Raw genomic sequence first — 21,614 nt, 5'->3', positions numbered from 1 at the left:
GGTTTCTTCTGAGATTTTGACTATGACTGTTTCATTGAGAGATTCTATTTTCATCATTACTTGATGTTTTATATGCTTCACTTATTTATATGTTTAGTTTCTTCCCAGAATTTGGGTGGTTTTCTTCTGTAATTTATTTTTATTATTTTAAATTTAATATTTGCTGACAATTTTTTGAAAACATAGGTTTGCAAGCTATAGATACAGCCATTAACAAAAGTTTCAGCAAAAAAAAAAAATGCAGAAAGATAGGACTGGCCAAATAACTCAGTGGATTAAAGTGCCTGCTTAGGCAGATACAATGATTAGGGTTCGATTCCTGGCATGCTATGCCACCACCCCCCACCCCCAGGGTGCACTGAGAAAGGGACTGAGATCGGGTATGGTGGCATGCACCTGTAATCCAGGTTCTTGGTAGGCTGAACACAGGCGGATCACTATGAGTCTGATCTACATAGTGAGACCCTGTAGACCCTGTACTAAAAAAAAATACAGAAAGGTGTAGCATCAAAAATTAAAAAATAAGATGTAGATGCATACTACTGTTGGTGCTATTCAACATTTTCCTGAAAGCTCTGGTCAATAAAATAAACAAACAAACAAAAAAAGAATGAGTTGTATCACTAAAAATAAAGGAAAAAAATTCTATTAGATTTATGAATGTTGACATAACAAACCAAGTGAATTAATAAATGATAAGTAATAATAGCATTTCTGTAAATGTTTTTATGGCCTTTTGTACCACTTTCTTATTTTTCACTCCTTCCAATTAATCTGTAATAGTGATTGGCTTCATATTTAATGTTCTCTTGTTTTAAGTTATGTCTGACTTTTTGGCCTTTGAAAGCATTCCTGTCTTCTGATTCTCATATTCTGTCTATATAATCAATGACTTCTGTTGCCCATTCTTTCAATATAATTTTAAATTACACGGATTGTTTTGGAAAATCCTTTCATGGACTCTAATTCGTTGCTAAACTGGTCACCCAACGTTTGTACTATTTTCTTTAGCTCAAATAGCTTTTTGTTAGTGTACACCCACAGCTCTTGTTTTGTAGTAGATGGTTATAGACAGATATACAATGGAAGCACCACTAGTTTAATCAAATGCAGTCTTGACCTTGTGCACATCACTTTATCCAACAGGTGATCCTTGCAAGGTGTATGACTACAACATTTTGATAAATTGTTGCTTAATACATTAGGAATTCCATTAATTAAAGGACCTTTACTCAAAAAATTGGCAGAGGAGCACAGAATGGATTGTAAAATAATGAAATGATCCATAAAGGAGCTTCTAAAACCTGTTAGAAGTTGTTTACATTGGAATTTATTTAAAGCTCAGAGTTTCCTATATAAAATGAAATTTAGTTTGCACAGGCTGTGTAACAGCACTGACTTTGAACATCTTATTCAACACAGTCCCCAACTAATTTGGCTTTAGGGATCAGGATTGTGGAAGGCAACTTTTTCATGAACAAAGGCAAGAAGGAAGAGGTGGGAGTAAGGATGGTGTAGGGTTGATTTAGTGGAGTGCAACATTGATCCCACACATGCAGTTCACAGCAAGGTTCACACCCTGTGAGAATCTGCTACAGCTGCTGGTGGTAGAACTCAGGTAGTTATGTCAGTGATGGGCAGTGTCTGTAGACATGAATGAACTCTCACTCAGTGCTCACCTCCTGCTCTGCAGCAGGGTTCCTTACAGTCCACTGGCTAGTATTCATCCATAGAATGGAGGTTGAAGCCCTTGGTTTATTGGATAGATTATACTTCAGGATGCCTGTTATTTCTTTAGCTTCCTTCTGAGAGCTTTTTTCATGTAAATTTCCACATGGTGCTTCATGACCATGCTAAATAAAAGACAAAATGTGTACAACTTAACTAAGGACAGCCACACTGCAAGTTGATCAGGAGTCTATGAGGTGACTTGGTGCAGAAGTGTTATTCAACCTGGGCCATGGAGGTTAACTGGAAAGATCCCAACTTGATACAGAAGAAAACTTTAAATTACTGTAGCAGGTCACAAAAGGAGGAGCTGAAGAACTCAGGGAGGATAGCAGGACTGTCATAATGATGCAGCATGAGAATAATTGTGAAATCTGGCTGCTTAAGAGGTTGGTCAAATGACCCAGTTGCTAAGACTGCTCTGAATTCTGAATATTTCTCATATTCTTGAACTTTTTAACAAGCTGTGTTATGATCTGACTCTTCTGCTGTTCCTGGAGTCCTGATGTGGCACAATTCCCATTTTCACCTCTTGTTTTCTGGCAAATTCTTCCATAATCCTCCCAAGTTAGGGGCAACCCAGATTTTTTAAACAAGAGTAGCCTAGCCAACATAAACTCCTCAGGAAAGCCACTAGGGGCAGAACTGGCAATAGCTGATGATCAGTATCTTCACCCTCTAGCTTTCATCTTAGGTCTCTAGGCTCAGGTTTTCTACATGCCGAATTGAGGAAGCATTTCTCCTCTCAGCGCAATCCTTTCAACTGATGGATCAGTAAGGTAAAATCTGCACAGCTTTGAATTCATTAGGACTGAAAGCACATAAAAATGCAAGGAATTAGGAGACAGACAGTACATAAAAGAGAAAGGATGAGTAAGTGTGAGGGAGATCAGCCCTTACCACAAAGAAAGCACAAAGCCTTTGATGAGCTGTATCTATAAATAATTAGCTCTGCCAACTTTTTGTAAAGCTTTGTTCAAATTGCTCAGGTCCACCAGGGATAACAAGAGCTTGGGACAGCCTATGAACAAGCTCAGCTGTAGCACAAGCCAGTGGACAATATGTTTCAATGCTTTGTGCTATGCGATGCAGACTGACACAGTGCAAGCATTATTTTGGTAAGTGTCCCCAGGAACCTAGTATTTTACAGTAAGAAGAGATTTATCACACCTTGTGTCAAGTTGATCACAGAAATATCAGTATGTTATATTCAATGGTGATCTGTGGACCATTCCATCCTAAAAAATTCTTCTATTATTTTGTGGTTTTGGAGATTGAACCTAGTGTAGTGGTAGTGAACCTATGGTATATTTGCTGCAACCCACCCACAACAGAGTCCCCTGTCAGCATGCAGGCCAAGTTGCCCCGGCATTGCCCAGTAGCAGGGCATTGGGTAAGTGCACACACAGGAGCCACACACATGCTCAGAAAGGAGTAGCTGTGCCAGGCATCAATGTCACCAGCCAGGATTCATTAGCTATGGCTCCACTAAGCTTTTCCATGGGTGGTCAGTATTCAGGCTTGATTGAAAAGTTGGCACTTTGTGATAAATATGTGGGTTCAGGGTTGTAATTTGGGTAATTGGTCTCTAAAAGGTTTGCCATTACTGACCTAGAGCTTTCACCCTGGGATATATCTCTAGTCCTTCTTTTTTTTATTTTGAGTAAGAGTCTTGCTAAGTTGCCCAAGCTGCAATGGAATTTGCAGTCCTCCTGCCTTAGCCTCTTATAGTTCTGAGCTTACAGTCATATACCACCACACTCAGTTAAATCCATAATGTTGAAGATAAGAAAACTGACATTATTGGGTATGGTAGTGCCCTTCAGTAATCTCTGGGAAACTGAGGCAGGAGGATTGCAAATTTGAGTTTAGCCTGGGCAATTAAGCAACTTAGAAGGACACTGTTTCAAAATAAAACATAAAAAGGGCTGCCAATGTGTCTCAGTGAAAAGACCCTGAGTTCAAGCTCTAGAACAAATCAAAACTGAGGTTGTAGGAGAGATCACTTAACCAATACCACAAAAGTTATTTATGACAGCATTTAAAAAAAACTTTAGGGGCTGGGGAGATGGCTCAGTGGAATAAGCGCTTCCCTGGCAAGAGCAAGGGCCTGAGTTCAATCCCCGGTTCCGCCAAAAAAAACAACAACAAAAAAAAAAAAACCCACAAAACTTTATCTTCTCTTAGTTCAAAGATATAAAAATGTTATTGACCTGTTTAATTACTAACTTTGTAGGGTCACTTATAATAGCTTCAGTACTATTGCATCTTCTGTCTAATTTGATGCTGCCAACAACCCTTTCTCAATAATTCCAATAGATGGGCAGCATTATTTCTGTCTCACTAATAAAAGAGGATAAATCTCAGAGAGATGAGCTGCTTTTGGAAATAGACACTGTGACTTCTAATCCAGATGCCTTTTTTTTTTTTTACAATGGACAATTTATTTGCAAATAATTTGAGGACTAAAATTTGCAATATAAATGTTCTTTTTCATAACCTTCATCTTTGTCCCATGCTGCATTCTTTGGAGGATAGCAAAAATTCATTTTAAGGTCAATGTCTTGTTTAGCAACTCTAGAAACTTTGCTCAAATTCTGAGACTTTCAACTGGATTATAAAGGGAGTTCCTTTGAATGGTGGTAGCTTTCTTTGATTCCTAGCAAACTATTTATTCCACAAACTCAGTGACTCTCATTCTGATTGGTTGCTTGAGCATTACCGACTACTTTCTTCAGAGTTTGATGTTGGATTGCAACATTAACCACCACCATTCAAATTCATTCATTCACCATTTCCTATGTAACTACTCTGGGTCAGATACTATGTTAAGTGTTAATGATATAAATTAACAAGGAAGATAATAAACCAGGGTATCTTTTTCTCCAGATGCTTATAATTTAGTGTGTGGTAGGAAATGAAGTCGGAATATGGAAAATATTATCTTGGAATAGAATATAGAATACAAGAAAAATACTGGGAATAGAGGGGATGTCTCAGGGAATCCATAATGACAGACTTTAGGTGACCAGGAAGGGTATAGTGAGTGAGTACTGGTGTGGTTTGTGAGCAGAAAGGCAGAAAGGAGTGATGCTAAAGGGACATTTAACTGATTTTTAAACTTCGTTTTGAATTGAAAAAGAGCAATTGTCTATAAGGTACAAAATGACATTTGATCTATGTATACATTATAGAAAGAGTCAACCAATGTAGTTAGCATGTCTATCATTTTTTTTTTTTTTTTTTTTCAGAACCAGGGATTGAACTCAGGTCCTTGCGCTTGCCAGGGAAGTGCTTATTCCACTGAGCCATCTCCCCGGCCCCATCTATCATCTTTCTAACTTAAGATTTTTCTGTGATGAGGATGTAAAAAAACCTGCTCTTTTAGCAATTTTGAAATATACAACATATTCCTATTAACAGTGCACGTACAACTCATTTTCTTTCTTACTATTCTATGTGCTTTAGAGAACTGTGACCAGCCTTCAGTTTCCACTTATATGTTCTACAATATCTGGCACCTGGACCTTTTACAGCATTTCTCAGTGCCTGGGACATTGATCAAATCTACATGCATTCATGGAGTGCCCACTGTTGTGGGGAGGGGAAACACAAAGAGTCCCTGTCCCCAGAGTCCCTGTCCCCAAAGAGGAAAACTTTTGGGCTCTGACCACCAGCTGACTGAAGAATAAAGTGGTGCCTGTACTTGTGGATAGCCTTGTGGGTGGGGCTTAAGGACCATGTAGATTCAGAGGGAAGTTAGTCTTAGGACACTGAGGAATGTTTCATGGTACTGTGATGTGAATTCTGAGAAACAGTGTGGCAAGTGGAGGAACAGGAAACACGGTGAATAAGGTTTGAAGTGGCTTCTCATTGAATCAGAATAAATTATCTGCTCAAGCAGCATTTGTATGCAAGAGAGGAATTTTAGAGGAAGGGGTTGTAGCTGTAGGTAAAACAGAGAGAGAAATTACAGAGGCCCAGGCAGAAGATATTTAGGATAAACATCCTAAAAGGACTGGGAAGTCCCAGAGTCCCTAGATCGGTGTACCATGACACACACATAGTCCACCATCAACACCTGACAGCAGCCCTTCCCCCACCACAGGTCTCACTCATTCTGCTCCACCACAGTGGCCTCCTTGCTCCCTTCCACTCTATCTGGAAAGTGCCTGCCTCAAGGACTCAGTACTTGCTCTGCCTCCAACACTTCTCAGAGAATTCAGCAGGGTTGGATCCCTTCTCTCCTGGTGTGCACCAATGTCACATTCTGAGGAGTCCTTCTCTGTGCATCCTATTGATAATGGCTTCCCTCAGTGCTGCCTTTATTCCTCTTACATCCTAATTTTTCTTCATAAGAATCACCACCTTCTAACATGTAATGTGCTCTGCTTGTTTCTGTATGGCTCCCTTAACAGCATCCAAAAAACATGTGGTTGTTGTATTTACTATTGTGTCTTCAGTGCTTATATAGTGCTTGACTTAATAAATGCCCAAGAGAAACTTGTTGATAACAGTAAAGAAGGAAGACAAACAAACAAACAAACAAACAAACTAAAAGCCACTTTCATGTGGCTATGGAACCACTGATTTCTGTCTGCTCAACCCCTAAGACCTCTCACTAAGAATGAGCTCAGTCAGTTAATCGGAACCTTCCCTCATTTTCCATATGGGTTAATGTGTTTAATATGACTGGCAAAAAGTCTCTAAGGGTGAAGAAGAGGAAGGGGGAGAACAAACCAGGACACAGGGAATAATGTCAAAGAGTACCAGACTCAATTTCTGCTTTTAAATTGCAGCTGTGCCACTAATCAGCAGTACAACTTTAGATAAATAATTTCTTTCTCTGGATCTCAATATCTTCAACTCTATTATGAAGCTGCGGGAAGCCCCTACAAGCAGGCTTTTATGGGGCATTTATGCCGGTACTGTCCCTTTTGGCCTTGGTAGTATATAACAACAAGCCCTCACTGAGTCCTTATTCACTGATGTTGGCCATCACCTGATAATACATTTCCCATGGCAATCATGGGACCAACTATTGCTGGCTTGTAACTCTTACAGTGACCTGCTGGCCTTGGGAGCAGTCATCTTTCTGGGGACTTCCCATTGTTCAAGGTTATTATTCTTCGAAGTTGAAAGAAGGAAGGTTTAAATCATGAGATAGGTATTTGGAGCTCTTGGAGTTGATGAAAATCAGCGAAAATAGTCAAGATGATATAAATGAACAGAAAGATATATCACTTATTTTTTCCCATAGGTGGAATCTAGGTGAAAAAAAAAGATGACATGAAACTAGAAGAGAGACTATTAGAGAAGAAGAAAAGAACTGGGGGAGTGGGGAATGGCAATGATCAAAGTATGTTATGTGGGCTTTGAGAGGTGTGCGTGTTGGTAACCCACCCATTCAGGACCCTGCCTGCCTCTCAGGAGCTATTCCTATGCCCCATTTCTAGTCTCCAAAATTTTTGTCTGCTTAATTTTAAAAACATAGTATGTATGTACATATGTGAATATGACAAAATGCAGCTCATTGTTCTGTGTAACTTGCATGCATGAATAAAGTAATAAAATAAGGCAACTTGGAATGGTGGGTGTACCTGTAAGCATTTTGTGGACAGGTGAACAGTCTTTTAAGCCATTACAATTTGAATGTATGGTGAAGTTAACTCAGGATGTGGCAGATAGGTGATTTTACAGTGCAATGGACCTCAACTGAAAATACATCTGAATCTCCTAAGGATCCTAAAATGCATATTTCTGGGCCTCATCCCCAGAATTTGTGATTTAGTATTTTTGGGTATGGTCCACAAGTCTGCAATATTTAAAGGGTTCACTCATGTTACTGGTTGGGAGGCTATACCCTGACACTCTGACATTTTGCTATGATGTCAGGAGTAAGAGAAATAAAGACAAATGGATAACAGGGCTTGGGCAAGTACTGTCTCCAGTGATCAGAGACCTTGATCTTCATTCTGAAATTTCTGTCATTACCTTAAGAAGAAAAGGAGACTCTGGTGTGGTGGTGCACATCTGTAATCTCAGCACTAGGAGGACTAAGACAGGAGCATCATAATTTTGTGTCCTGTCTGGGCATATTAGCAAGATACTGTCTTAAAAATCAATATAAAAAAGGGAGTTGGAGTTGTAGCTCAGTTCACAGGCCCTTGTTTCATTCTTAGTACAACATAAAGAGGGAGAGAGAAGGAAGGAAAGGGAGAAAGAGAAGGGAAGGGAGAGGAAGGTGGGCAGGATGGATGGAGGGATAGACAGATAAAGACAGAGACAGAAACAGAGGCAGAATTAGAGAAAAAGGAGGAGGAGGAGGAGAAAGAGGAAGGAAAAGAAGAGGAAAGGGTAGAAAAATCAGTAAAGGAAGTGTTTAAAATGAAGCACATGTCACAATATATTCCCTGCATTCTTCAGAGCTACTAGGAAGTAGACTTGCTTTTTAGTTCGTTATATCTAAAACTGCCAGAAGGAAGTAGACATACATGGTCTTTAAAATCTAGCTAATGCCATAGCAAGTGTTAAATGTGTACATCACAAGAACATACAGTGTGTGGTATACGGCACATGACATGCATTCCTGGGATGACCCTGGTGCAGGAAGGGTCATGACCTCAAAAGTGGTAATATGAATTCTCTGGGAAGCAGGACTAGCATCCTTTTATAATTTCAACCTGCCAGGGAGTAAAACTGCTTTGCTTCTTTTTTTGAGGATTAACACTCAATCACTTCCTGGGCACACTTCCTAGAGCAATGGTTGACACAGCTGCAGGAGATTAGCTTCATTTGTGCAGCTGAGTGCTCTAAGAAAGGGAAACCTTTGTGGACTACTTGTGAATGAGAGAAAGGTGGAGAGGGAGAACTCTGAAAGTCTGTGGAGTTGCACGATGAAGTTGGCAAGTGGGTGGATGGGGAAGGTCTTGGCTGAGGGATTAACCAAGCATTGCTGGGTGACATTCTATGACATTTGCAGAATCAGTCAACATCTCTCAGTCCAGAAAAAGAAACAGTAGGGGCAGGTACTGTGGAGAGAGACATGGCCATAAAGGATGAGGGAGAGGGGAAAGAGACAGACAGAGACAGAAAGAGGCAGAGAGAGTGTCACAGAGAGAGACAGAGAAAATGAGAAGGAAAGAGAATAAGAGGAGAATAACTCATAATTCACAATTGTTGGGCTCAGGGCTCTCTGTACACAGTGAAATCTACATAGAGTCATATTCTCCCATAGCTCATGGAATCTTCATTGTACAGGTTCAGCATAGCCAAGTAACTTATCTAAATTCACCAGCATGAAATATGTTCAAAGGTGTGCCTCATTTTAAAGCTCAATTTGTAAACCTATCCTGCTTCATCATGTTAGTCTCTTTTATCTCTGCTCGTTACTAAGAATCACTTGAGGGTATTTATTATACATGTAGATACTAAAGCCCATGCCAAGACTTAGAAATTCAGCATTTCTAATTTGATGAATATACACCATAGTAAATTCCTATCAAGGCATTCATGAAAACTTGCAGTGTACTACACTGCCTAGCCAAGGGATTAGAGAGGAAGACAGGAGGGATGGACCGATTAAGGACGTAGACTTGATGGACTCTTTAAAGCCTTCAATTGCTCATCAGCATTTTTGTCCAAAGTTGTGTATGTTTCACAACTCAGCTCTCAATAAAAACCCCCTGTAGGGCAACAGAGGTGAATGGCGATTCTGCTATGCTGCCTTGGCTGTGAGCACCCAAGTGGGCTTCTGTTAGGACACAACGGCACAAGTCACGTGGTTCTAGTTACATAAGGCATTTTTACAACACTCATAGGTGAAAAGAAATGCAAGAGCGTTCTGGGAAAGTAGCCAGTCTGCAAGTCCCTGTTTTCAGAACACACAATTTACTGTAATTGTTTGGCTGATTAAAAGCATAATGATGACAATGTATGGCCATAAAATCATCTAAAGATAGTTTCTTGGAGCAAGAGATTATATTAAAGTTTTTTAAAAGTTTCAAGTTGGTAAAATTGTATGAACGTAAGACATTTTTCTTTTGGCACAGTAGGCCACTTTACCTGAACTCTTGGTATCCTTAACTATTCCCCACTCCTGGGCCAGACAAATGTTAATTTTTTTGGCCTTCAGTGAATATACTATCTGGGGTAGGCAGAAGTGGTTCCTCAAATATGTTACATCTTAATCCCTGGCATCTGTGAGTATTTTACCTTGCATGAGCTTTGCAGATATGATTAGGTATCTTAAGGTAAGATCACCCTGGATTAGCCAAAGAAAGCCCAGTGTAATCACAAGGGTCCTTATGAGAGGGAGGCAGGGAGGTAAAAATCAGAGAAGAAGGGATAATGATAGAAGTAGGCATCTGAATGATGTGAATGCTAGAAATGGGTCAGAAGCTAAGGAATGCAGGCAACCTCAATTTGGGACAGGAAAAGAAACTCTTTCTGCCCTAGCATCTCCAGAAGGAATGCAGTTGTGCTGACTCAGTTCAGCCCAGAGAAACTCAATTTGGATTTTAATCTCTGAAAATGCAAAAAAAAAAAAAAAATTCGTGTTGTTTTTAGTATTTGTGTTGCAAAAGCAATCACAATTTGTGGGTTTTGTTGTTATTGTTGTTTTTAAATGTGTTTTGTTGTTACAGGGTCTCACTACACAGCTCAGACTCATCATAATCCTCTTGTTTTCAGCCTCCCCAGGGCCTAGGATTACAGGCTTGTGCCACTATGCCCAGAGTCTGTGGCTGGCTCAGCCAACCCTAGGGGTGGCGCTAGTGCAGTATGTGGTGCTGGGGATCTAACCACAGTTCCTGAACTGGCTTAAGCTTGCCTAAGCAGGTGGTTTAGTCCACTGAGCTATGTCACTGCCCCCCCCATGTTGTTTTTAAGCCATCAACTTTGTGGTAATTTGTTACAGCAGTAGTACTAAATTAATTCACCATCATTGAATGGCTTTTGCTTGGTATTGTAACAAAGTAGGGAGGCTCTTAAATTCAGGTGGGAGCCTTAGGAAAAACCAGTACAGAGTCTAACTAAGACCTGAGGTCAAAGATGACAATTTTGAACTTGATTTGAAACCACCACTGGGCCAGATAATCCCAAATTCCACTTTTGACTGTGAGACCTATGGAGTTTCTATTCCTTGTAACTACCTGCAACAGTGCCTTCTCCCATTATATTTCCAATTGTTATATGTTCTTCCCTCTCTTAATGCTGCTTTATATATGTCCCAGGTCATTGTCCCTGAGAAATTGCAGCTTTCTTTCTTTTTAATTAATTCTAGGAGTATACTACATGATAACCCTTGCCTATGGAAAAGGGAATACGTTGGTTTGTAAGGAGTAGCGTCACCATATGAGTACAGAGCGTACGGAAGAGAGAGGGTGGGTATTTTGCAGGGCGTGTCAGGAATGATTCCCTTCTGTGCAGTGACAGGGAGAGGATAATATGAGAGGCTCATACTGAAGTCAGTGAGCTCCACCACCACAGGTGTTCACTACTGCTCATCCTGCTGAAAATGTTGGTCCTACAACATGGAAGCTCATCACAGCTCAAGTCAGGTTGCATTATTACCTTAGTCGGTTGCTTCATGGCCAAGGTGGTATATATCTAGAATAAAGAGGAGCTTATCCTTACCCATGACCACATGCTGTACTTCCCAGAAGACAAGAAGTTCAAGGATAGAGGGCACGGGTATTTGACAAAGGATGAATACACGAATTATGTCCACAACGTCTATAGAGTTCCTATTTCTATACTTTTGCTACACAACTGCTTTTATATCAGCTTTTTATTTCACTAAACTCTGCTCTAATGATATGCTTAAACTGAAAAATAATCCTGGACTGTCAGAAAAAAAAAAAACAGATGGAATATGGTGAAATGAAATTCATCATAGGACAATGATTTTTGTTCATATTATAAAATCTTGATGGATGCTGTGAATAAACAACTTAAAACACTCTTACCTTGCCCTAATCACACCAGTAATTCTGGGCCACTGAATTTTCCTCTTGATGAGAGTAAGAGGCCACAGAAGATTTCCAAAGTTACACCTCTTCAGAATTATCCTCCTTGCCCTGATTTTTTTCTTACACTTGCCACCCGATTTTTAAATTTCCAATTGCTGTTCTCCCTCCTGAAATTGACCTATGCCTAGCACAGTCTATGAGTAAAGGACATTGTTACTCAAAATGTAGCGTGGATCAGCATGATCTGTGTATCAGTGTGCGTGTTAAAAGGCTCGGCTCCCACCCGAGATCTATTGGAACCAAATTCTGCACTGGGAGCTCGCCAGCTGATGTGTATGCACATTGAAATTTGAGAAGCTTGGCTTTAGTCCACCAGTCAACTGAATTAAAAGGCCTATTTCCAATCTCCAAGTCTGTTTTGTTGATCCTTCTCTTAGTTACTCTTCTCTCATTGCTGGGACAAAGTGCCCAGCACCCAAAATGAAGGAAGGAAAGGCTTATTTAGCTTACAGCTTGTGGAGGTCTAGTCCATACTCTGCTGGGTCCAAAGCAGATTGGCACAAGGCAGAGGGCAGCAGTTCATGGTGGTGGAAAACAGGAAAATAGCAAGAGCAAATGGGAAGAGTAGCATCAACAATTGCTACAGCGGGCAAGTTGTCTCCTTTATGTTGCATTCAGTCTATCTGCCCGAGGCTGGGCATGATAATCACACCCATAATCCCAGTGGATCATGAATTAATCACAAACTCTAGAAGTCCACCCCATGACTGTGTGAGGCTTTGGACAGGACAGCTAGATACAAACTGTAACATCGTATTCATTCATGTAATAGGAAACAAGCACCTACTCTATATTAGCATTGTTCTAGGTTCTATGGGTGGAGGTCAAGGTGGTATCGTTACTTTTCTTCCCATTTGATAGGCATTTGTCTTTAGCTACTTGGTCTTCATGAGCTTGTCTTTAGCTCTGACAGCCTGCCTTTCAGTATCGAATGTCTAGCTTTGCATTACTCTCTGCTGCGTGTGTTTTTGTGTGTCTTGCCAGCCTGTGTAGATGTTGTCGCCTTGACACATCTTTATGACTATTATTGTTTGCTCATGCATCAGATATGTGCAGTTCAGACCCTGCTTGTCTTCCCTATGTCCATATCCTATTGGTACACCTTCCTGTGGACCCTAGTTTCTCATTTTATCCTGTGGGGGAATACATAATAACTTGGCTATGGCTGAGATCAGTGTTCTTAGGAATGTGGCTGCCTGCAAAGACTGCCTTGTAGAGAAGAAACCTTCTGTTGCAGAGGAAAACAAAAGGCCTTATTTCTTCACCACAGAAAATAAACCTCTACTTTCAGAGTCTCTCAATAGAGCTTTCTCAATTTAATGGTTTCTTTCTAATAGCAGAGCTATGAACTATAATTAAAATAACAAATAGCTATGCTTTCTAGAAAGCCTGTTAACTTTCTACATTTTCCTCATTCTATTTCATCATAGGCCATACTTCTTGTGCATGGAATCTCGTGAAGACAATGAAAACACTATTTTTAGCTTTTGGCCTTTAGCCTCTACAGACCAGGTTCTGGTCCAGTTCAAGGTGATATCCTATCTGCCCATGGTTTGTTAACTATTTATTGCCAGAATCCTACCTAAAAAGTGAATGATTAAGTCTTTCTCCCTGCACTGTGCCAGGATCTCATATATTCTCCCTTTCCAATCTCTCCCTTCCTCCAACCAAATGAACATTAACAGTACATTTAGTTCTCCGAGGGAATCATGGAATCATTTCAAGAACTAGTAAAACTCTTTGACAAAAATCTTTTATCCACTTCTTTCTTTCAATAAATGTTTATTAAGCTTCTACTATGCATCAGAAATTATATTGTCCTATTTCATTGGCTCTAAGTTGTTACTAATTGAAGGAAGCACCGTTATTTCCGGTTTCACTATGGAAATAAAAACATACAAGATGGGGAATTTAACAAGAGCCTTCGGTGTCATTCGGAGCCTCCCTTTGAGCATGTGAGTAAATGAGAAAGGGACCTTCCATGCAGAAAGGAACAGTAGGAAAATGTGAATGTCTCAATTTGCCACTAGCTGGAATGAAAGACTCTCTTATGAGCATTTGGACCAAAGCTAATAATCAGAGCCCCAGCCTGAATTCTTAATACCAGAGCAGCCTCAGAACCTCTAGCAGAGAATTATACATTTTATGTTGATAGCTCCTCAAGTGCATGAAAAAAATAGATGTAAATCCTTCCTAGAAAAATGTGCCTTGCACCTTTGTTACCTGATATGGCAACCATAGACACATGTGACTTGAAAATTAAAACAACAAAAATTAAAGAAAATTAAAACTTTAATTGAATCAACCACATTAATGTACTCAAGAGCCACAGTTGAAATGGATCCTTTGGGCAGCATTGACCAACAGCAATAGGAACATGGCTTTGACTGTAAGATATTCCCTGATTTCCAGTGCTTTAAAATGTGAGCAAAATGTGTTTCCAGCTCAGTGAAAGAGAGTAGATACAGAGGTACAGAGGCAAGTCATCTCTGTGACTTGGCAAAGAATTATACTGCCAGAAGATTACTTGGAACTGAGTTAAAGGACTTCATTCTAAATCGTAAATTCCTCTTTTTTATTTTCATAACACAACTTTATTTTTAAATCAACCTTAAGTACTCAAATATCAAAGTTCAAACAATAAAAAAGAGATCACAAGCAGCCATAGTTGACTCTGTCTTGCTCATTCTACTGACTAAAGAGGAATTCTACTGAACATCAAACAAAGGGTAACCATGAATTAGAGGAAGGTAAGGAGCCTTGTTTGGGTGCTGGTCACTCTTTTTTTTTTTTTTTTTTTGCGGAATCAGGGGTTGAACTCAGGCCCTTGCGCTTGCCAGGGAAGCGCTTATTCCACTGAGCCATCTCCCTGGCCCCAAGGTCACCCTTTTTGAAGAAACTCATCTGTGAATCTACCATTTAACTGGCCTCTCATCTTAAGTACCCAAATCTTAAAGGAAAAGACTAGTAACAAGTACTTATATGTGTCATACATATCTAGTAATCCTCACTATCATCTCAGAAAGTACTATATTATAAAATAAAAATGTGAATTACTCATTGAAATAGTTTCTGTTGGCAGTGACTGAATAATAATTTATTGAATGATGAATACCTTAAAGTTTATCTCCATTCATTACTATTCCATCTCAGAAACAAATGGAATAACTGACTAAACTCCACTGGTTACTAGTGTGCTAATGAACTCAAATGGGACTAGCAGGAAAGATAATGCTTAAGGCTTATCATTCAGCATCATTCTCAGATTCCCTTTGAGCATATGAATAAAGGAAAAATGCATTTACTTATGTTTATGCAACTTAAGAATTACCTGGACCAAGATAAATGTAGAGAAACTGTATCACTTAGCTTTGGAAAAATCTGGAAAATTAGGGATTTAAGAGAATCAACACCCACAACACACTACATCGTACTCCTTTTGCATCTATTCCTAGCCACCAAGTGGGAAAATTCTTTATTTCTTGGCTTATTTCCCCTTTCCTTGATCATTCACTTTCTTAATGGACCCTGGATGGTCACTTGAACACTTAGGAACTGGTGAGGCCCAACAGCATGCAAGTTCTCATCTAGCTCCAAGAGAATGGGGACTGTGGTAGGAAGAGTATTACTGATGATGTCTTTATCTGGCATACCTTCTATATGCTTCAGGAAAGCTCTACTGCTATTTCCATGAACAGATATCACTATAGTTTTGCCTTTTACCCTTTCATTCCAGTTGGGATTAAGTTTATTTTTATTTTTATTCTTATTCTTTTGGTACAGGGTCTCATTATGCAGCTTGGACTCATAGTGATCCTCCTGTCTCAGCTTCCTCAGCACTGGAACTAGATGCATGTGCCACCATGCCCAGTTTTGGGGCCCACACACCATGCCTGGGAACCTGGGGATGGCACAGCATGTGGTACTGAGAATCGAACTTGGGACCTTGTACTTTCCAGGTAGGTGCTTAGACCACCGAGCTATCTCCCCAGTCTGGGAAGAAGTCTTTACAGAACATCCCTGAAGCTTCAGATCACAGCACTTGATTCAAAGATATATCACATGTTTTATACCTCCAACTGGAAACTTCACAGTGTAGGGCTATCACCCCTTGATGGGAGGAGAGATCACACCCTCAGATCATAGCCTCACTTGTTGTTCATCATGATTCAGAGCCCTTTTGTCCCTGTTAAGCCCAATGAAGCCTCCATAGTGATGTTCATCCAAACACCAGGATCTTCCCATAGGGACCCACTCCTGTTCTAACTCTTCAGGATCAGCCAGGCTGTGTGGATGCACCCATTCAAGATGGATGTGAGCACAAGATCAAACTCACAGCTCAGGGCCTTGAATTGCTTTCCACAATTGTAAGCTTCCTCCAATTTTTCACCATTAAATTTCCACCCAGCTATAAAATCAGTTCTCCTTATTCCAAGCACCCTCCTCTTGTCTTATTAGGATAAATTTGTATTTATAATAATTTTTATTATGATAAATTTATTTGTTATACTTAGGCATACTGGTGGCTAAAATTCCCTGGTATTTTCAAATGGGATGATGTTTGGGGACAACAAAACATCTGAAAAGAAGGCCACCAGCAGCCGTCACTGCTCACGGTCAGAGAGAAGCCAGTGCCTACCAGAATTCATTGCTGTCACCAGCAAGAACACTCTTTTCTAGGGAATTTCTCTTTAGCTTTCCAAGCTTCTAGACAACAGCAGCCTTTTAGACTGAGAGCTTCCGGTGTGTAACTAGCTAGTGAATTAGCACAAAATCTCATTATGTGGGTGACCTTTCAGGTCCCTTATTTTGTAGAAATTAGAATTGACTGCAAAGTGACATATTTTTGATATCATTTCCCCACAATATGGTTACCTTTAACCTTTTGAAATTAAATTCATTTTTTACAAAGTTACTGTGTAATCATTAGAGTATTATAATCATTTTCTGAGTCCCAAGAGAAAAGTGAACTAGTGGGAGATTCTTGAGTAAAAGGTTTTAAGAAGTGATTTCCCACATATCTAGCTTTTCTCAACACTCATTCTTTGACATATCTCTCTGAGGACTCTCACGGTGTTGACCGAGAATTTGGTATATAGAAGTTTTATATGAGGAAAAAGTTCAGAGCTTCAGTAGGTCTAGAATATGAGGGTACTGTTTAGGGTTGCACAGTTTCAAAATTGCAGAAAGACAATACATAATTGAGTTCAACAATGGAATGTTAACTCCATGAGAAATTGCTCTGTGACTGTATATTCTTTAATTGCTACTTGGGTTTTTTCAGTCCTTGTATCAATTTAGACAGAAAGGATAAAATTACTAACACTTCACTTTTATTTTTCTTCAGTTCATAATGAGCGATAATGGAAGAATGATTCCTATCATAAAGTGTATTTTTTTGACAGAATAGACACATGTAGTACTAATGAGTGGCTAGAATGTGATAAAATATTGAAGGAGTAGTGAGGGGTGGGAAAGACAGAAAGGGAAAGGTGTGTTCAGGGGAAGAAGTTGGCAATGAATGGGAGAGTTAAGAAAGGAGAACTTGCATATTTTGAACGTCTTCTATGTGATAATTCTGAGTTAGATATTTATATAGGAATATATTTCTTACGATATCTCAAGCATTTTTTTTTATTTTAAAGAGGAAAAAATAAAAAAAAATTGAAAACAAAAGGAGGGTAAATATGGTTAATACATTTCCTATCGTTATCTTTAAGTTAGTCACTTGGAGTACAAGACACCAACCAACATTTGTCTCAAGAATTCCTGTGGAAGGTGGTGACCTAGCGCAGCGGTTTCCGTGCCGGGCTCTATAGCGCTAGGTCGCCGGTTCGTGCCTCCGTCCTGACTCTTTGAGGAGCCGGGGAGATGGCTCAGTGGAATAAGTGCTTCCCCAGCAAGCACAAGGGCCTGAGTTCAAACAAAAAAAAAAAAAAAAAAAAAAAAATTCCTGTGAAGTAAATTATTATCTTCATATTATTAATGAGGAAACCAAATCTCAGAGATGCTAAGCACCTTGTTTGAGGTTCTTTATTAAGTAGTACAGCCAGATTGTTGCTACAACCATTCACTGACTTCTCACTCGCTAGTGTGAGCTTCTCAATGATTCCACGATGATAAATCTAATGAGTCTTAAGCTTTACTCACCTATCTGTAGCATCTGATGAAGTTGAGCCCTTTCTACTCCTTAAAGGACTATCTATACTTGTTGACCTGTACAGCATACTCATATCTTGGCCTCCCAATATTATTAGAAACACATATTTATTTGATGCTTTTACCTCATTTCCTCCAATCTATAGTAAGAATCTCTAGAATGCAGTCTTAAAACACTTTTTCTTTAGTGAAACTTATACTTAAGTCAGTCTTTATCCACCTCAGCATTGTTGACATTTTAGGTTGCAAATTCATTGCTGTGAGCATCACAGGGCCTTTATCACCAGCCAACAGATGCTAGTAGCCTGCTCTTCCATCACTTGAGTTGAGAATGATGGCCCTAAGTGGTCTCGTCTCACCCCAAATTCCCCATTCTTGTTTATGTCTTAAATCCAGACCTTTCCCATACACTGCTGCCTACTCCACCTCTTCAATGTGAGTGTCTAAGATTTGACCTTTGTTTGGTTTTTGTATTCCAACTTTCTCTGACAGTCTTCCTTGGCTCAGTTAATGGCATACTGACATTCCTGGTGTTCAGGCTAAGACTTTTCTTTCCCCTACTCCACAATCCTTTAGGCCATCTTGTTGATTTTACTTTTAAAGTATGTTTAGAATTATTTTCAATCCACTTTCATCCTAACACCTTCATCACTGTCTCGCTGGTCCGTTTCCTCATTATCTCATGGTTAAATTTTTACTGTAGCTTCATATCTGGTCTCTCTGCTTCCACTACTGCTTCTATATATCTTAATTTACCTTTTCTAGGCCCTCTGCACTCTACCAGCTGTATTTTCTTAGTGAATAGTTGTCCAAATGGTGTTCGTGTCCAGGGAATGGGCTCATGGGAACATGATCCTGAAGTGACCTAGTCCACCATCTTGTTCTGTAACTCCCCTTAATGTTTAGGTACTCATTCTTATCTAGTACACAGACAAGCATTATGGAAACTGATCTCTACTTGGTGTTAGACTGTAAAGAAAATCTCAAATCACTCAAAGAATTAATATAATGCAGACCATGGTCTATGACTGTATTATTAAAGTTTAATTTACAAAGCCCCATGCTGATATTTTGAGAGTATATCAACCAAACAACTCATTTGCTAAAAAATAAATAAGAAGAAAAACAATAACAAAGACAAAATTAGAACAGAATGACAATGGAGACACTGTTACAATTTATGTGTTATGATTAAAATAATCCCCAGTGAAAAATTCATAGCCTTGAACATTGATTGTAGTAACAAAAGAACACGGAAATTTAATCATCAAATGTTAAATTTAAAAAAAATTAGAAGGAAAAAATAAACCCCAAGAAAATAGGAGGGAAAAAATTTGCAAATGATTTTGGTTCACTCTGTCTTTCTCCTACTTTTTCTAAAACCTTTCTGTGTCTATCTATATGTGTGTATGTATGTATATATGTATGTACATATGCATGAACATATATGTGTTTACCTGACATTGAACTCAGGGCCTTCATACTGAGCTACACAAGCATACTTTTGTTTGTTTATTTTTTTAATTTTGAGAAAAGTCTCATAAAGTCATTAAGTTGTTCAGGCTGTGCTCAAACTTTGATTCTTGTCTCAGTCTTTCAGAGTGCTGGAATTATAGGCATATACAACCATGCTCAACAGTAACATGTTTAAAGGATGCAGAGGATTCTCTTCTGCTGTGTTAGAGTTAACACTTACTTTAGCTGATTATTTCATTTAAAAATGTGAAAATACACAATCATTTCAGAAGAAAAATTATAAATAGAATCATAAGGTTCCAATACTTGCCCATGCTGAAAGGCTTTCATATACTTGGGGATGAGGCTGATTAGCTATACTAACCTAAGTTTAGGTTGAGATTATATCCTATTCCTTGGACATTTAAAGGCAGCCTACTCCTATTCTTGCTGCCTGTGTGGAGTAGTAACGTGCCCTCATTGCTAAAATGCATTCTTATCCCTCAGATACTAGAAAAATATTTAATAATCTCAAGGAGTTTGTATACTCTGAAAGATCATTAAATAAGTTACTGCATTTAGAATATAAGAATGCCAAGTTTAGCAAACATTCCACCAAAGCCTTATCAATAGGTAATTAATTAATTAATTTTTGAGGTATTTTTAGAATATATGGCTGGGAATGTGGGGTGTGCAGGGTGTACAGGGTTTCACTGTGTAGATCAGACACAGAGTGATCTGCCTGGTTATGGCTTCTCAAAAGCTGTTTCTAAAGGTGCGCCACCATGCCCAGCCTCCATGACTGTCTCAGTGTACCCCAGGGGTGGGGCTGGCACAGCAGTCTCAGGATGGAACCCCAGGCCCCTTCCTCTACCGAAGCAGGTGCTTTAACCTGCTGAGTTATTGGCAGGCCCTTTCAATAGGAAATTTAGATTAAACAGAATTCTTTACTTTGGATCATTCCCCATATAAAGCTGTCAGACTCAATGAAGAAAATAAGTAACTAAACTCACTTTTCATTTTATAACAATTTGATTTTGCAGAACTTCATCCAGTAAAACAATTCTAAGGATGTTTAAACCTGGGCCTTCAGTTAAGAGGCTGATAATCTTCAATAATATCATAATCAGTGTTTATTTACTTACCTCTATTCTTGAGGTGAGTACTTTAGATTGGGTAAATATGATGATTGACATGTTAAATCTATGCAGACCTTAAATAATATTCTTGATCCTGATGTTACTTTGTAATGCAAAGGAGAACAGAGTACATGAAGGTAAAGTTGAAGCAATAATCCTTCTGAGTTCATATGAAAAGCTGAGGTTTAATGAATTTCTAGCTTTTTTTTTATTTTTTTGATTTATGGAATTCTGCTTTATTCAGTTTGTTGAACAAAAGCTAATGAAATTATAGTTTCTAAAAAACAGGCACAGAAACAAGTACCTATTGGAAATAATAAGACCATTAGTTACAAAATTTAATTATAACAATCAAAGAATGATTATTGGTGGAACCAATCCACAATGACAGCTCTGAGGTGTGTAGATGCTAGTTTTCAAATAAAGGTGACAAATATTGATTATATTCCCATAACAATGTTTTAGATCTACATACTTCACTACACAAGGCTAACAAAATAACAGTGAAATTACCAATAATTAAACCAAAGATTTAATTTCCAGATCATTTTTAGTGAGACAGTAAGTCCATTCTAACTTTTTAATCATATAATGCTAGATGAAACTCAAATCCTTTTATACCTGAGATAAAAGTAAATTTTCTATTTCCTATCTAATCATAATTCTTAGCATTGAGGTAAATCTGAATTCATGTATTTTGTCAAACTTTTTCAAAAGAAATTTAATCCTTGTTTTAGAGATTCTTCACAGATGTATTTACATTTTCTCTTCAAACACTAACAACAAGCTTATGTGGTTAATAGGTCTGTAATGGGACTGTGAAACTACTAATATGAAAATAAAAAGCCATACATCTGTACAAACTATTCCTGCATGTGCAATATGAACTGGGATCACAGAAGTATATGCATGAATTTTTGAATTCAAAATGCCCTGAATTCAAGGCTGGCCTTGAACTGGTGGAGATCCTCCTACCTCAAGCTCCCAATTGCTGAGATTACAGGTGTGCTCCATGATGTCCAGATATGCTTACAAGAAAAAAACTCAACTTATTCTACTCTTTGTAGCAAGGGTTACAAAATGGTGATGTAAGATAAAGATA

At 38.8% G+C, this 21,614-nt stretch overlaps 1 protein-coding gene and 1 pseudogene across 2 annotated transcripts in view; both read right to left on the bottom strand.

Moving 5' to 3' along the window:
• Cpne4 (copine 4) overlaps positions 1-21,614 on the bottom strand; it is a 542,216-nt gene that overhangs the window by 77,502 nt on the left and 443,100 nt on the right. The gene's annotated exons all lie outside the window — the stretch shown is intronic.
• Positions 15,235-16,226, bottom strand: LOC111813711 (annotated as a pseudogene).

This window comes from Octodon degus, unplaced genomic scaffold, assembly GCF_000260255.1.
Source record: "Octodon degus isolate 3935 unplaced genomic scaffold, OctDeg1.0 scaffold00008, whole genome shotgun sequence".
NCBI lineage: Eukaryota > Metazoa > Chordata > Mammalia > Rodentia > Octodontidae > Octodon > Octodon degus.
Note: the sequence above shows the minus strand (reverse complement) of the source record. Positions and strands in the feature narration are given on the sequence as shown.